At 40.6% G+C, this 13,868-nt stretch overlaps 1 protein-coding gene across 4 annotated transcripts in view; it reads left to right on the forward strand.

The window, feature by feature from the left end:
• The first annotated feature begins 4,936 nt into the window (after nucleotides 1-4,936).
• The window catches only part of itga4 (integrin alpha 4), a 66,447-nt gene continuing 57,515 nt past the window's right edge, over nucleotides 4,937-13,868 (forward strand). For 2 of the 4 annotated variants that reach the window (XM_040147760.1, XM_040147763.1), the window contains exons 1-3: nucleotides 5,174-5,433; nucleotides 6,508-6,673; nucleotides 9,703-9,875. The gene's annotated coding sequence lies outside the window, so the exon portion shown is untranslated. Of the gene's footprint in view, nucleotides 5,434-5,571; nucleotides 5,697-6,507; nucleotides 6,674-9,702; nucleotides 9,876-13,868 lie in introns of those variants that run through there. The other 2 variants (XM_040147759.1, XM_040147761.1) reach the window with 2 other exon arrangements.

Genomic DNA, 13,868 nt, shown 5'->3' on the forward strand with positions numbered 1-13,868 from the left:
AGGTGGCAGCAGTGCGACGCTAAAAAAAACTGAAGGCAGCGGAAGAGAGGCGGGGCAAACAGCTCCCCCGGGATTTTCAAAGTAAGGACACAGTGTCTCAGCGTGTCGCGTCTACGGCGGCGGAAACAGAGCCCTCTGAGGCACGGAACCCGCGTGTTGTGCCGGCGAAAGGGGTCACCGTATGTGATCGAAGTATTTGATAAATCCACATGTCGACATCTGCCGGGCGCACCCGCAGTATTGCATTTTTATACGGGGATTAAATCTGAGACCACGATGGACCAGAATACGAGTGGTTTTACTGCTCTCCCTGCTAGATATAAGAGATGGTCACTTTCAAAAAGATGATAGAGCTCCGTTTTTAAATAATGAGGCAGAATGAGAGACACATCTCATTTTCCCCTTTAATCAAATATATATATATATATATCATGTCTTAAAGTATGTGCAGTTATTGCCCTTTATGGGCTACATTGTGTGTTTCTGAATACATAGGATATTGATATGGGTGTTATTTCGTATCACACGATCTCCGAAATGCAGCTGTTGCCTTTATGTCTGTACGCATTGCCTTTTTTTTCTTTTCTTTTTCGTTCAGGTGGATGTTTGCTCGAAACGTTGCGCCATAGATTTAAAAAAAAAAAAAAAAAAAAAAAGCGTCAGTATTTGCGTTTCAAGCCGATGTTGGCATCTGGCCCGAAGCCTCGGAGCCGCCATCGTGCCCGTAGACGCCGCATGTTGTTTTTCGATACGTGACACGTGACGTGCTCAGTGTGCAGGAGGCCAACATTGAAATTTGCAGGGCGATTTACGTTAATCCCGACACACGAATCACTCTGCACGAAGAAAGTAGAATGGTTTACATTAAAGCTTTATACATAAAATCCAACACTGACCCATCTAGTGTTAGTGTGGATGTGCTGCGCATTGTGAATATGAATACACGTCTTTTTTTTTTTTGTTTGTTTGTTTAGAAAATGTTGTCCTTTCCATAAAAGCCAAAAGTATAAATTCGCTGAAAAATTCAACCTGCGCTCGGGTTTCCGCAACCCGCGTGTTTCTTCTCACCGAAGAAGAAGGAAAAAAAAAAAAAAAAGGTGTTGAGCAACAGATGGTTCCCCTCCTGAGATCAGAGCGTCCCGCTGAAGCACAGCAACACCGCTGTGATTAATGAGAGCACACACACACACACACACACACGCACGGCTGACACTGCAGGTGATAAATATGTGGTTCAGTTATTATGATGCTGCATTGTTTTGCACAGTCCCACCGGTATAACACGCACAAGTACTGCGCACATACATACACACTACCTTTGGCCCTTTTTTTTTTTAAAATATACATCTCTACAGGTTTATATCCTTGTGAAGACACAGACTTCAGTAAATTCAGAAGATGCTCGCAATCAGCCGAGATTTGTTTAATGAGTCGATCTGAGTTCTTAAAGCCTTTAACGTTCACATTAGGTTTTGTTGTTGTTGTTGTTTGTTGTTTTTAATGAATCTGATTCTTGCGGTTTGGGCTGTCACGACAACGCCGTCACTGTGAATCGACGCGGAGTGGGAGCGGGGGGCTCAAGGTCGCGCCGTTGTGCGCCATAGCGGGACTCCCAATGGTGTAGTTGTCACGCACGCGGGGACTCCGGACGGCGCTGCCATGCGCACGCCCCGCGGACCGGCGGCGCCGTTTATCGAGCGCGGTCAGCCTGCGGGTGGCGCCGTTCGATCGCGGTGGGACGTCAAATGCAGGGCTCCAAAAAAAAAAAAAAAGGAGGAAGTTTTCTGAACGGAAAAAAAAAGGGTTTACAGATGATTATTTTTGGAACTGGTAGCAGCAGAATTAGACTTAAAGCTTCTAAGCCAGTTTACTGTCAGGAGACACGTACTGCGACTGCAGATGCAAGTGTGTGATGTGGAGATTTTCTACTTCTGACTAGAGCTTTTGTATGGCGACCTTTGACCTACAGTTGTAGCCACTGCTGTGTGTTCCTGCAGAGACGTCTCCGCCATCTGTTTTGACTCATTTTCGCATTTTCATTTTGTGTAGTTGTGAGAGTTTTGTTTTTTTTAGCGGCCCGCGGTGAGGATTAAAGCATCGCCCTCTAGCCTCAGATCCTGACCCGTCCGGCTCCTCCTCAACTTCAGCCACCTGAGAGGAAAACGGTTCAGTCGGTGAGAGCTAGTGAAACTCACTGTTCGCTACAGGCCTCGGCACCAAACGGCGACTAGCGGGCGAACATAGCGGGGCATTAAGCTGCTAAAGAGCCAGATCTTTTTTTTTTTTTTCTCAGGAGCTGGTGGAGATCAAAAAGTTACTCAGGCTTAAAGACGCTGGAAAACAGCTCAGACTACAACAACAAAAGAATAAGTCGATGAAGGGTCTGGAAGAAAAAAACATCACTGGAGAACTTTCAACAGACCCGCTGATCCTCAGTGTCTGCTGCTCGTCTGTGTATGTAACTGTCAGGGTTACACACTGCGCTACGGTATATCCTGCTCAGTATGTAACACGTCATCTGCTGGTGTCTGCTCCTCGAGTTCTGTGTTTCCTCAGAAAGAGGAAAAGAGACTGCGGTCACACTGACACGCAAGTTTTGAAGCTTTGAGACATCAGAGACGGAGGAGCGGCTGTGGGACTAGGAGGAGGTGACCCCTGACCTCTGACCTCCCAGTGGTGGAATAACCTCTGGCCTTTTTATAAGAAGGAAAATGCAGAGCTGCAGATGTGACAACAGAGCTCCATTCTGCTGTACAACAACTAAACACTACATCGAGTGGGTGTGTGCGTGTGTGTGTGTTTTAGCCTCTATATCATTAATAAAGTTGGCGTTGTCAGATCTGGGACAAAACAGAACAATAGAGGTGAACCAGTAACAACACACACACAGACCCGTCCTGTGTATTTTACTGTTCCGTGGCCCGTTTCTCCAGACATTATTAATGAGGGAGCGGTGAGAGAACACGAATGTAAGCATGGTGTGGTTTGAGAAAAGGCAGGGACAGATTTATAAACTTCATTAACAGACGAAACTGCATTTAGATGTCTAGGACCTTGAGGCAAGACCAGACGCGTATGTGGTGAAAAAACTGCAGGCAGAATAATCCAGAATACTGCATAAAAACCAAATGAAGTTTAGTAGGCAGTGGTGGAAGACGTGTTCAGATCCTTTACTTAAGGGAAAGTATCAGTGCCACAATGTCAAGATACTCCATTACAAGTAAGAGTCTTCCATTGCAATCTTTACTCAAGTAAAAGTCCAAAAGTTTCAAAAGTAAAAGTACTCACTGTGAAGCTAAATTGACACTGTTTTATATTATTGTTTTACATGAATGGATTATTTTCAAAGATGCATTAATCTGCAAGTAGCGCTGTAATGCTGTAGGCCTTTGAGGTGGAGCCAATTTTGACTATTCAACCTACCGCTGTGTCTGTAATTTATCGCTTTAATGATCACGTGTTCTGTACGAAAAACATTGATCTTCAAAGTAGCTAATAACTATAGCTGTGCATTAAACGTGGGGGAATAAAATGTGCAATTATTTCCCCTGCGTGAGATGTAGTGGAAATACAGGGTAACATGAAATGGAAGTAAGTAAACTACAAGTACCTCAAAATTTTACCAACTGAAATACAGTACTTGAGTAAATAAACTCACTGCTTTTGTATAAGATAGCCATGACTAAATGTTACTAGATAAACTGTCACATACTATATATATATATCTCAAAAACAATTAATAGAACAATGAGGGTTTTTCAGTGCATTTTCATTTTATTGTCCGATATCAACCCTGTCTCAACTGAACACATCAGTTAGATGTTTGCAGACAGAAAGTATTGTCCATTAAAATATCCGATCTGGCAGTGTCCAATGTCCACTTGTGGTGAAATATCTGGTTCTTTGCCTGAGCTGCGTCTGTCTGCTGTCTGCTGCTGAGCAGGTAGAGCAGGCCACGCTGGGCTGTTGGAGATTTCTCACTGAAAACGACGGAAAAACGCCGCCGCGAGAGCTGTGAGAGGGAACCAGATCAGTGAAGTCTGCGAGCCAAGCGGTGAGCTGAAACTCACCGTAAAGCTCTTTAACCACGTTTTCCTGTATGTTCATCACTACGACCCCTATCGTAAATATATTGATTATTGCTGCTTTAAGGGGAAATCACATTTACAATTAAAAACACTTCCTGATGGGCTTTAAAAGCAGCATTTAGCCGAGATATTTATACTGAGGAATTAAATTTCTAGAAAATATGATCAAAAAACCGGTAAAAGTCAGTAAAAGCAAGTTGAATTAGACGTTCTGTCTTTCTGCTTTATTTTACCCTCAGCATGAACTTACTGTTGATTGTCAACTGCTATATTTACAGTACAACAACAAGGGTCCTGTTCCCCTGCAGAGTTTTGATCTGCTCACTGTGTACATGTACTGCGTGTGTGTGTGTGTGTGTGTGTGTGTGTGTGTGTGTGTGTGTGTGTGTGTGTGTGTGTGTGTGTGTGTGTGTGTGTGTGTGTGTGCGTGTGCGCGTGTGCGTGTGTGTTTCTAGACAATCAAACATCCGCTCAGTCTCTCCCACGGTCACCATGGGAACTGCAAACAGGAAGGACAAATTTAAACTTTAATTAGACATGGTATTTACGTACACGCAGACATGTATACACACGCACGCATGCACACACACACACACAGACAAACACACGCTATATGTCCTGATTCATATTTCACATTTAACCTCTGTGTTTATCTGTCTGTGTTTTTCTTTGAAGTCTCACGACTTCAACACTCAGTTGATTTTCCATCAGTGGATACTGATACGTTCCATAGCCAGCTGTGAAGAAGCTCAGAGAGAAATTATTATTATTATTATTATTGTTGTTATTATTATTTTTAAACACCCTTTATGAGAGTCACTTTTTAGGATGGTCTTTTGCCTTAAAAAGTTTTGTTTTATTATATCTATTGAATCATTTCTTTCATTATTTTCTTTGCGTTTTTGTTTTATGGCTCCAACTTACAGATTCTACTACACGTATGTGTTCAATCTATGCTTTTAAACTTCATTTTATTCCTCTTAAGCACCATTTTACACGTGTATTTAAAGTGCCATAAGAACAAAGTAATATTACCGTTCAAATATTTGTATAATCTTTAAGAAAAAGTAATAATATCCTCACAGTTCCTCTCCAGGTGCTGTGAGTTGATTCTACACACCTGGTTAGACCAGCTCAACCTCTGATTGGCCTGTTTGACTACCAATAGTCCGATCACAGGCCACCACACCGCATAAGGAAATTTCAGCTTCAGCAGCAGCAGCAGCAGCAGCAGCAGCCGCCCCTCTGCTGTTTGACAGTTTTCCCTTAGAGCCTGAGCTCTGGATTAACGTCAGCTCAAGAAAAGAAAGTCAAACTAGACACGCAGTCACGGTCCGGATGTCAGGTAGGTTTCTTTAAGTTTAACACCTGATGTCAAACCAACATGACTGCCCCCAACAGTAAACATACGCTCATTTGCCAGTTTATTAGGTGCACCTGGCTACATCATCTTTTTAGCTGTTTTCACCAAACAAGAAATACCCAGATCAGGACTAGCCATTCATTATCTGCACCTGCTTATCCTGTAGGGTAAGGGTGGGTTAAGGGAGTCCGTCCCAGTGAATAAAAGGGACATAAACTTGTTCTACATATTTAATGCTGCAAAAAGTAAGGGTTTTTTTTTTTTTTTTTTTTTCCAAAACATTAAGTACATTTTTAGCTGATAGTACCTCTGCACCTTCTCTTAAGTAACATTTGAATTGTAATGGAGCATTTTCACACTGTGTTGTTCATTCATTTCTACTACTTTTACTTGAGTAAAGGCTCTAAGCATTTCTTCCACCACGGCTGGACTAACCTTCTGAGGAGCCCTGGCACAAATATTGGTTGTTGGGCCCCTGATGACCCCCACTGTTTTTATTATTTCCCCTGGAACTCAGAAACCAGACAGTACTCCACAGCTGAAATGATTAATTAGTTGATTGACAGAAAATTAATTGGCAATAGTTTTGATAACTGATTAATCATTCAAGGCTTTTTTGTTTTTTAAAGCGAAAAGGGCAAAAGTTCACCGGCACCACCTTCTCAAATCTGAATATTTAGTTTTTCATTTTTCTATGGTAATAAACTTGCCATGTTTTGGGTTTTTTAAAGAAAAAAATCAGAAAAAATAATCAATATGAATATCTTCACATGACCTTTGGAGAATAATGACGGGCTTTTTTCCACAATTTTCTGATATTTTTCTGACATTTTATACATTGAACAATAAAGCGAGTGTTAAAGACTGTGGCCCCTGGGTAGTTGATGGTTTTGCCCGGTTGGTAATCCACCAGTGTAAGAGTCACTGGTCAGCTTCTGCGTTTCTGGGCAAATAATGAAACTGCCAAGTATTGCTGTGTGTGACATGTACTTAATTTTGCCTCGATTTCAGCCGTCGTTTTACTACAAGAGACTCTGTCTGTCCGTCTTTTTCTAGGTCTCTCGCCCCTGGACGGAACAGCTGTTTTGCTCCAGAGACATTTTGGGTCTGTGTTGCCGTGGCGATGCCTCCAGTTACGCCAGCTGTTCTACTTCCTGATGTCAACATTGCTACTGGCAACCATGATGAAAACAACGTTTTCATCAACATAGCCTCAGCCACGGTAAGGAGTAAAACATTCATTAGCATAAATACTAAATACAGGACACTGTATGTGTATTTGTCAGGTGTGTGTGTGTGTGTGTGTGTGTGTGTGTGAGATGCTCAGTGATGGAAAGTAACTAAGTATATTTACTCCAGTACTGTCTTTGAGTAAAACTTTGAGGTACTTGCACTTTGTTTTAGTATTTTCATTTTAATGCAACTTTATAACTACTTCTACTCCACCACATTTCAGAGGGAAATACTGCACCGTTTTACTGAACTACAATTGTCTGACAGTTTAGTTATAGTTACTTTACAAATGAAGAAGTTACATGCAAAACATACCATATGATGATCTTAAAAAATGACGCTTTGTCATAAAGTCAATTCTATGATAATTAGGATTGAATTATAATAATAAAGGTAATTGGATTATTTTTTCTAAGGTTGAATTTGACAACTCCTGACTGAAATTGTATTTATTTTATTTTTTATCATTTTATTATTTTATGTGTATTGTTTTTTAAAATTGCTAGTGCCTTGGTTAGGAGTATTTTCTTTTTAAAGTTTTGTTTATCTTGCTTTTGTGGAAACTTAATATGGCAATAAACAGGTCATGTACCAAAATCACATGCCATAAATCATGCATCTTTAAATGGTGATGATAATGATAACAATATAATTTACATTAACTCTACCTCAACAAACTATAACAGCTAAATTGCAACATTACACACATTAATACATCAGTAAAAGTCATGTGATAATATGAAATATAATAGTTATCATATACTGGGGTAATTTTTCTACAGGACACATACTTACTTTACTTGATACTTTAAGTACATTTACCTTTTGTAATTTTACTTGAGTAGGATTTTCAATGCAGGACTTTTACTTTTAATGGAGTATTTTTACACTGTATTGGTACTTTTACTTAAGTTAAGGATGTGAATACTTCTTCCACCACTGGTGATACTTCAGCCATTGGAAACCAAAACGTTGTCTTCGTCTTCTTCCATCACACACTGCAGTGTTCGCACACTTTGACTTCGGAAAGCTATTTTATTCTCAATAAAAATCAGCTGCATTTTTCAGGTTTTCCCCTCTGATGGTGCTAAGCTGACAGGAAGTGACTTCACTGTAGCTCTCGTCTCTGATTGGAGGTCATTGCTGCTGCTCTCTACTCACAGGATGTCCCATTCTTGCCACTCAGTCTCACTTCTTGTTTGTTTATTTTAGACAAGAAAATAAACAGCTGGATGGGGTTCTGGAAACTAGTTACCATGGAGATTACACACACGCGCGCACACACACAGAGTGCAGCTGTCAGCTGCCTTAGTTGACTTCCTTGTTGTTTAGGAGAGAGATGAATGAACAGCGGAGATGTTGTCAGGAAAACATTCAACAAACATCACGTTTAAAGTTCCAGATGACCGGCTCCACTCGGAGAGGTTTTTTAAAAATAACACGCTCTGCTGACTAAACAAAAGCCAGTGTAAATTGAACCGAAGGGAATACAAAACTGTTGTGTATATGAAAGTCTGGGCAGATATTTTGAAGTGAAAAGAATTAAAAATATAACCGCTGCAGGAGCAAACAGACATTAAAATGAGCTTTTATTCAAATGTTAATGTTACTTTTTATTTCATGGACTTAAAAAGACACAAAAAAAACAAAACACAAGCGCACACTTTAAAAATCATGTACACTTAGGTGGCAGTTTTATTAGGTACACCTAGCTAAAATCAATGCAGTCTAATTCAGCAGCCCTGCAACAAACCCTCCTCATGGCGATGATGATGTTCAGTTTTTATTAAGGTTGATTAAGAAAGGTGTCAATTCAGCAGTATGATAATTCTGAAGGATGTAGTTTGTGGTGCTCTTGAAATGTATTGCATTGTACAGAGAGAGGTTTGTTATATAAACTACCCTCACTTATATAAAAGGGTTGGGCAAAATAATGGAAATGCCAGCTGAGTATATTATTCCTGGATTTGAACATCAAATATGCAGCCGAAGGAGAAATGCAGTGCTGACCAAACTTAACAACATAACAAGTTTTATTTTTATATTTTAGTTCAGCTTTTAATTCTCACAAGGTGCACATCCTTGTACAGAGGCTTATTGATTGTGGGATTAATGGTGTCTTGACTCTAAGTTTTCCTGTCTGTCCAGCCTCTTTACTTCCCTTTGTTTTAAACCAGCGTTCATCATTGTGCTGCTTCTGAGCCTCACCAGCAAATAATTATATCGCAGGCAGGATCTTTTTTTTTTTCTTTTTTTTTTTTTTTTTTTTTTCTCACTCTCACTCTCGCTCTCGCTCTCTAAAATCAGTCACAAACCGCATGTAGAGAAACAAAGTGAGGAAAAGCAAGCGTTAATATGCAACCAAACCCACTCTGGTTTCAGGCAATGAAACTCAGTGGCATTTCCAAATCATGCGGCCAAAAAATGCGCAGTTTGGTGATTCATGGTAAAAGTGACTCTCCTATTGACTATGTCCTGCCAAAAATAATGAAGACAAGTACTTTTTAAATAAGTACCTTTCTTTTTAAAAAAAATCATTTTCTGATTTTAAAGAGCAAGTTTTTTTTCTTTTGAAATATGCTGATGACATGGCTTTATACCTTGGGAGTGAGGACTTTTTTTGAAAAGTGAGGACATTTTAGCCGGCCCTCACTTTGGGACGGACCTTCAAAGGGCGGTTTGATGGTTGAGACGGTTTTAGGGTTCAGGTTAGAATTAGGTTTAGATTAGGGTAAGGGTTGGGGCTAGGCATTTACACTCACCGAGCACTTTGTTCGGAGCACCTGTAAACCTGCTTATTCATGCAATGTTAGGGTAAAGGGCTAAGGAATGCATTATGTTTTATCAATGAGTGTCCTGACAACAATAGAACGACCGTGTGTGTGTGCGCGTGTATGCTTGTGCATGCGCTTGTGTGTCCAGGATGTTATTTTTCTCTCTGACAGAGGTGAAGGACTAAACTCTTATTTGACAGGAGGTCAACATTCAGTGCTTTTATTTTGACACCTCCTTAAACAGGACAGGGCCTTGACAGAGGTGAACTTCCTGTGACGAGAGGGAGAGGCGGGAAACAGAGGATGACTCAGCGTCTGTCACCAGGGCAACGGGTGCCTGAACTTCCCCAGCGACGGCCAATTGCCAGTGATTGTCTGACTGTGAGGAAGTTCAGTGCAATCGCCATGGATACTGAGGTATTCACAACCAAAACCAGCTGAGAGGAAGCAGTGATCAGGGTGGTGACCTCTTCCTAACAGACACACACATTTCTAAGGAACCACAGAAACGTCACTCCCAGACCGAACTGTACACAAGTACTGTACAGTCAGTCAGTAGAGTTGGATTACGTAAATTACACATTCACTTACTCTTTATTTCTCTTTACTTGGTCTGCCACATGAATACATGTAAATAAATTTGAGTCAAAGATGAAAAACCATCATTTATCTGACCATAAATTAAAATACCAGCTTGTTTTTCCTTCTGCGTTTGGTGTGAATTTTTGAGTTTATTCATTTGCACAGGTTAAAAATCAAACGCTTGACCTAACAAGAGTCGGCGTGGATTCGGACCTGCGTTGAAACAGCGCGTGGGGCTGGTGGTGGGAGTGTGTTGCCTCAGGTACCGGTGAGACAGGGAGATTCCGACCCAGAAAGTCCAGTTTGAGTAACACATCTATGAATCAGAAGATTTATTTGACATCAAAACACTGCACTGCTGTTTTCAATACCAGTGGTGGAATGTAGCTATGTACATTTACTTGAGTACAATTTTGAGGTGCTTTTACTTTACTTTTTGGATTTTATGTCACTTTTTACTTCTAGTCCACTGCATTCAGAATTAAATATTGTACTTTTACTCCACTGCATTTATCTGACAGCTGTGTTACTAGTTTATTTTGTAGATTTTACATAAAAACATATGAAACTTATAAAGTACAGGAAATTGTAAAAGATCAAGCCAGTCGTTTCAACTTTTTTTTTGTTTTTTGTTTGTTTGTTCATTCTTCTTTCCTCTCCTATCATTTACCTCGTGACCCTTGGGTGGGACGTGACCCCCCCCCCCCCCCGGTTGGGAACCACTAGACTTAACTACCTGAATCTGAATATAAAGTAGTTAAACCTAGCTCCACCTCATACAGCTGCAGCAGCTAAAGGCTGCTTATGTATGAATGCATCCGCAACAATCTAGTAATGTATAATGTAATTGTATAATATATCAATCACTGGGGGACATGTTTCTGCAGAACCAGTTGTTTTTTTATTTTTTTAAATTAAAATTCTAACTACATTTTGAAGTTAAAACTTGTGTATTTTTAGTGGAGTAGAACTTTTACTTGTAATGGAGTATTTTTACAGTAATCTATTGGTACTTTTACTCAAATAATGGATCTGAGTACTTCTTCCACCACCGTATAACAGTTTGAGACAGGATGTTACCACCCACGGCTGCAATTATTTTGTCTTTCATAGTGACGAACACACAGTTAAACAATAGAAATATAGTGTACTTGTTTTAATCTACCTGAAATGTGTGACTTCCCCTGCAGCATCTTGCCGGATGATGCTGCATTGTGGCAAATGTTGATGCAGGTTCAGCTTTTTGCTGGATCACCCTGTATTTTCACGCAGGGCCGAATTCTGTCCGAATGCAGCCAAAAAGGCCGGGTTATGCCAGAATAGAACTAGTTCATATGTGTTGTCAGACCATGTTGGAAGGCAAGAGCATTTATAGCTGCTGCAAACAGCCACACTCAGAGGGCAGGGTGAGAAGCCAGCCGTCAGAGGCAGTCTCTGCAGGAAGATGTTCATAGTGTTGCACTCTGCTTTTCACATGAAAGTCACAGGAAGGGGGGGGAAAAAAAGTGTGAGCAATGGAAAAACGAGCTAGAAAGAGAAGTTGAAAGTTTACAATCTCACCTCCGCGCACCTGACCGACACAGCGTGAAGTGGGCGTGAATGTCAGATTGTCAAGTTATGTGAAGTTAGAGAAAGTAGTTTGAGGTTTCTGAAGCTACTCGACCATCACTGTAACATTCTCACAATGACGATGCTAACATGATGATGTTTAGCAGGTGTGACGTTTACCACGTTCACCTCTCACTTTAGCGTGCTGGCATGTTTACATTTGCTAAACACAAAGTAGAGCTGAGGGTGATCGGAAGGCCATTAGTTCTGCAGGTATTTGGTCGTAAAGCAAAGTACTGGTACCAAAGTGTTTTGATGGACTGACATCACTGTGTGTGTGTGTGTGTGTGTGTGTGTGTGTGTGTGTGTGTGTGTGTGTGTGTGTGTGTGTGTGTGTGTGTGTGTCATGTGACAGCCATGTTGCATTCAGGTCACCATGTGATTCTGTGATTCTTGAGGGACAAACAATAGACAGAGGTCATTTCACTGTTGGACTGCTTCAAGACACACTGTGAACTGCAGTCATGTGTTTGAAGTCCTGGAGGTCCTGAGGTCACATGACAGGAAGACACATGCAGATCGACTCCGCACACGCACATATCAACAATCGGACTGATTTACTGTGTCTCTGATTCGGACTTCAAAATGATCAAAACAAAGCGACTGATGCAATTCTGGTCTGGACTAAACTCTGTTCGGCCAGGAGGTTAAAAGCATTCAGTGAGAAATGCTCAGTGACTGAAATAGTACCATGATGAGAAATCAACAAAAAGGTGATTTTAAAAATGAAATAAAAACACTGTTTGGCTAAGTTTTTCTACACAGCCAAAACCCGCGGCGACAGTCCAGTGGGTCTGCTCTGCTGCTAACTACGGGCTGTTGTCCAAGAATCCACTTTATCGGCCAAGTGTGTTTGGACACAAGGAATTTGACTCCGTTTTCTCAAGGCTCTCAACGTGCTTACATACAGAAGATGTACAACTTAAATAAGACCGGCAAGGGCAGTGGGTTTGTTAGGTGGAAAAAAAAAAAAAACAGTGGTGGTGTAACAATTCCCTGTTTGTACATGCTGTCAGTTTGGGTAGCCATGTTTGCTCCATTTGGGCGCGCCAGTTTCACAGTGCTGTCTTTGACTCCTGCTGCTTTCATTTTTGGTAATTCTCTCAGAAAGATTCTTGAGCTCCTTTGAAAGTCTGTTCTTGACCCAGGTACCATTCCTCCGAATAATATACATTGGAGGCAAGCGCCGCCTTTGACAAGGTAGCAGTTAGCAATTTGTTTTTTTTCTGTTTTTTTTTTTTTTTTCCCTGGAGAGCCAATTCATGTTAAATCTGTAATTTTTATCGGCCGTAGTAGGGGAGCACTGAGGCTTTTCATCTCAAATTTTTTCTTCAAAAGGCAGACCTTCAAATTAATGATATAGAAGATGATCCACTTAGTTCTTGGTGATCGCAGTTGCTCTCCTCTTTTTAAAAGAAATATTAATTTCTGCCAAATACAAATTACAGCGGTGCAAAGGTCACGCCTCAAATCTGTGCTATCCACTTCCATTACCCACGGCTTTGTGCGCACATATTTTTGTTTTTTTCCCAGACTTGGGCTCTTGACATTGGGGCTATCCCCACATAGAGACCTCTGAGACAAGCGCGATTTTTAAAAACACCATTCTAGGACTACTCTATCCAGCCACTGAGCTTAAATTGTAGAATAATGATAAATAAGAACAGCAACCAAGGATTTCTTTGTCATGCATTAATCCAGAATTTTATTAATTTCTAAATTACTCATTTTACTAAATTACTCTTAATTAAACCACTTTTTTTTCTGCCGCCAGCACGTACGGCTGTGCCCCACTTGCCTCAATGACCCATCACCTCTGAGCAAGAGAGACATCATTAAAAGATAGAATCACATTTTTTTTCAAACCAGTCTTGAAGCAATACTGACATGTTGATGTACACTGTAAGGGTTTTTGGTCACTGAACTCAAGAGATCCCTTCTTAATGTGATTCCAATAAGAGGGAATTTTTTTTTACAGTAAAAAAATAAAACTTTGGAAGATACCCAATTGATTTTCCCAAATCCTCATATTAGCTTCAGCTGCACTTTTAAATGTATTTTTAGAGAGAATCCAGAGAAGTCTGAATTTCGTCTCACATCTCTTACAATGGGAGTGTGTCTGGAGGGGATCTCCTCACAGCCAGTATGGACAGGAGGAATTATTCAACTGACTTCTAACTATTTTAATGTACATGTGGACATATCATTATCGTTTTTTAA

This window comes from Xiphias gladius, chromosome 16, assembly GCF_016859285.1.
Source record: "Xiphias gladius isolate SHS-SW01 ecotype Sanya breed wild chromosome 16, ASM1685928v1, whole genome shotgun sequence".
Lineage (NCBI taxonomy): Eukaryota > Metazoa > Chordata > Actinopteri > Istiophoriformes > Xiphiidae > Xiphias > Xiphias gladius.